The following is a 3,580-nucleotide window of genomic DNA, read 5'->3' as shown; positions in this document are numbered from 1 at the left end:
GGAGATGATGACACCAGGGCTATGGTGGATCCTAGTGGGTGGTGACAGCACTGGATCCCATGGATCCTGGGAGATGATGACACCAGGGTTGAAGTGGATCCTAGTGGGTGGTGACAGCACTGGACCTCATGGATCCTGGGAGATAATGACATCATGGTTGGAGTGGATCCTGAGAACTGATAACATAATAGCTATGGTGACTCCTGGGACATGAAGACACACGGTTAAAGTGGATCTGGCAGGTGATGACATCATGACACTATTGGGTGTAATGAATTCTGGGATATGATGACACCATGGTTGAAGTGGATCCTGGGAGCATGACACCATGGTTCTGTTGTGGGAGGTGATGACACCAAAATCATGAGGGATTATGGGAAATGGTGGCATCATCAGTCCTAGTGGATTTCAGTAGAGGATGTCTGTGTCAGGCATAGTGGATTCTGGAAGGTAATGTCATCATTGGTCATGGCGGGATCTAGGAAATGATGACATCGTCAGCTGTGGTGGCTCCTGAAAGATGATGACACCGTGGTTGTGAGGAATCATGGAGGGTGGTGACACCGTTGGCTATGGAGAGTCTTGGGAGATGGTGACACCATTAGTCATGGTAAATCCTGGAAGAAGATGTTACCATAGTTGGGGGTCATAGGGAATCCTGGGAAAGGATTCCATCCTCAGACCTGGGTAACACTTGACCCCGGGTGCAGTGCCATCATGAGTGGCGGGTATTGTGTGGTGCTGACAGTGTCAGTGAGGGCAACAGTAGGTGTACCTCAAGCACCTCCCCCCAGTAGAAGGCTAGGACTTTGTTGACAGAGGTGATTGTCTTTAGATATGGCAGAACGAAGAGTGAGGCCAGGCTACAGGACACCTGTGAGTGCCAGGACTCCAGGATCCTGGGGATCCAGAGTGGCCTCCTGGGAGCAGAAGGGCATCTGGATGTTCTGTCTCCCAGGAGTCATAGCACAGGTGTGGGATCCAAGGCCCCATTTCCTCTCAGAGGGTCTAGCAGAGATCCTGCTGGGCATGTCCCTTGGGTTTGGGGAGGGAGCAACCAAGCTAAGTCATGGTGGGACAAGGCAGTAACTCTGGTGACACCATCAATACCGATGGCCTCCCAGAGTGGGCAGTGCCTCTGAGGAGGAAGCTCTGGTGATGCCATCACAGCACTGGGGTAGGGGGTTCACTGCCAACAGCCTACACCGACCATCATCTCTGGAGGAGGCCCTCCACATGGGCGGCTCCCCAGCCATGCTTCCTTCAGACAACATCTCAGGACAGGGCTCCTCTCTGCTCTCTGGCATCTTCCCTGGGGTTGTCCTGGACTCTGGGCCTGCCCTGCCTTCTACAACATGGTGGCAGCAATGGAGGCCTCTCCTCGTGCCATCTCAGAGCACGTAGCCTCTGGGCGAGAGCGCAGAAGGGGCCTCCTCCTGGAGAGGTCCCAGAGTGGGTGGTCATCTCTGGTGATGACATCACAGGAAGAGGCACGGTCCCTCTGATGACGTCATAGGGCAAGGCACCTTCTCTGGTGATGGCATCACAGGAAGGAGGCAGGGTCCCTGTGATGATGTGGTGAAAAGGAGACCTTAGGTCTAGTGAGGACACAGTTGGTGAGGCATTTTCCCCTGCGACGTGTCCCAGGAAGATGGCTTTGTCTGTAATGACGACATCATGGGACAGAGGCACCTTCTCTGCTGCAAAGACACAGGGAGAAAATATCTTCCCCATGGCGATGATGCCCAGAGAGGCCGTGGAGTTAGAGGCGACATCATCCAGGTGAGATTGTCTCTGCAGTGACACCACAGGATCGAATGTCATGGAACAAGGCATCATCTCTGTTATTACAGCACAAGAAGGAAGCCTCTGAGGACATCATAGAACATGGACATGGCCTCCAGCGAGGACCTCACGGGCCGGCCTCTTCCTCTGGGATGACCTCATGGGAAGGAGGCTTTGTCCCTGTGATGACATCACAGAACACAGACATTTTTGCTAGCGACGACCTCACGGGCCGGCCTCTTCCTCTGGGATGACATCATGGGAAGGAGGCCTTGGCTCAAGCAGTGACGTAATAGGAGGAGGAATCTTGTCTGCCAGGACATCCCGGAAGGAGGCTTTGACTCCTGTCCAAGGGCCGATCTGGGCCCCAGGCCCCTGGCCTGTGTGCGCCTGTGTCGGGGGATCCAGGCTGGGACGGGGGGCCCGGGAGGCCGCAGCCCCCCAGCCCCGGCCCTGGCCTCAGACAGTCACCTCGTTCTTGCTGGCCGTGCGCAGGTGCTGGGGCAGGTGGTGGCCCGGGATGAACTGCAGCTGCTCCAGCGTGCCCTGGCGCTGGAAGGGCGGCCTGCGGGCCAGCGTGCCCCCGCCCCCGCCGGCGTCGGACATCCAGGCGGGCTGCGGCGAGCCGTGCAGGGCGTGGTGGTGGTGGGCGTGCAGGCTGGACGGTGGCGGCAGCCCGCGCAGCGGTGTTGGGGGCCCCCCGGGCCCCAGCAGCAGGTTGGAGTGCGAGGCGGCCAGGCTGGCCCGGGCGGTGGGGTCGGGGGGCAGCGCGGGGCTGCGCGGGGGCGACAGCAGGTGCTCGCGACTCTGGCGCAGGGCCTCGGGCGAGGACAGCAGCAGGTGTTCCTGCGACACGAGGCGCGCCCGCGGCAGCGTGAACTCGTAGCGCGAACGGCCGCCATCGCCCAGCAGGTGCTCCTGGGACATGACCCGCCGGGGATTGGGCGCGGGCGCCAGGCCCAGCTCCTCGGGGCCGCCCCAGGCCTCCATGCGGTAGCCGCCCCCGGTGCCCGGCCGCCGCAGCGCGTGCAGGGGCAGCGTGCCGCGGGGCAACTCCACGGGCCGGCGCTTCAGGTAGGCCTCGTCCAGATCCTTCTCGGCTGCGGGGAGAGGGGGAAAAGCCACAGCGGTGGGTCCCCTGCGCATCCAGAGCCCTCCCCCTCCCACCTCCTCACACCCCGCTCCCATGCAGGTCTGTCGCCCCACAAGGATCCCGGGCATCAGGTTAGCTGTGTGGCCAAAATGCAGATTCCCAGGCCCAGCCCACAATGCTGGGTCAGTAGATGTGGAGGACCTCGTATTCTTCCCCCCACCGCCTCTGCCTATCCCTTCTTTTGGGAGTAGAACCCAACCCAACTCTTGCTTTTGGGGAACCGCGGATCCCCTCTCATCCTGCAGCAATGTGACTCACACTTGGAGTTGTGACCTGTAACGTTGTGAGGTTGATTTTGCGGGTAGTGAGCAGCATTTTGAAAAATGAAATCAAATAGACCAGAAGAGAAAACTATCAGAAAGTGTTTATGTAATAAGGGAATCAGGGGTAAGTGTTGGTTCATAAAATTCTTACTTCAGACGTGTGTGTGTGATTGAAATATTAAAGGATGAGATTTAGTTTAAAAGAATCCACCAAGGTCAGGCGAGGTGGCTCACTCCTGTAATCCCAGCACTTTGGGTGATTGAACAGGAGGGTCTCTTGAGCCCAGGAGTTCAGGACCGACCTGGGCAATATAGTGAGACTCCATCTCTACAAAAAAAAAAAATTAGCTAGGCCGGGCGCGGTGGCTCAAGCCTGTAA

At 58.1% G+C, this 3,580-nt stretch overlaps 1 pseudogene across 1 annotated transcript; it reads right to left on the bottom strand.

The window, feature by feature from the left end:
* Window positions 1-330: 330 nt before the first annotated feature.
* Window positions 331-1,977, bottom strand: LOC113223118 (annotated as a pseudogene). The gene has a single exon (XR_003308614.1). The product of XR_003308614.1 is annotated as an uncharacterized LOC113223118 (transcript).
* Between the last annotated feature and the right edge of the window lie 1,603 nt (window positions 1,978-3,580).

Source organism: Piliocolobus tephrosceles, unplaced genomic scaffold (genome assembly GCF_002776525.5).
Source record: "Piliocolobus tephrosceles isolate RC106 unplaced genomic scaffold, ASM277652v3 unscaffolded_38883, whole genome shotgun sequence".
Taxonomy (NCBI): domain Eukaryota; kingdom Metazoa; phylum Chordata; class Mammalia; order Primates; family Cercopithecidae; genus Piliocolobus; species Piliocolobus tephrosceles.
This window is presented reverse-complemented; position numbering and strand designations above follow the sequence as displayed.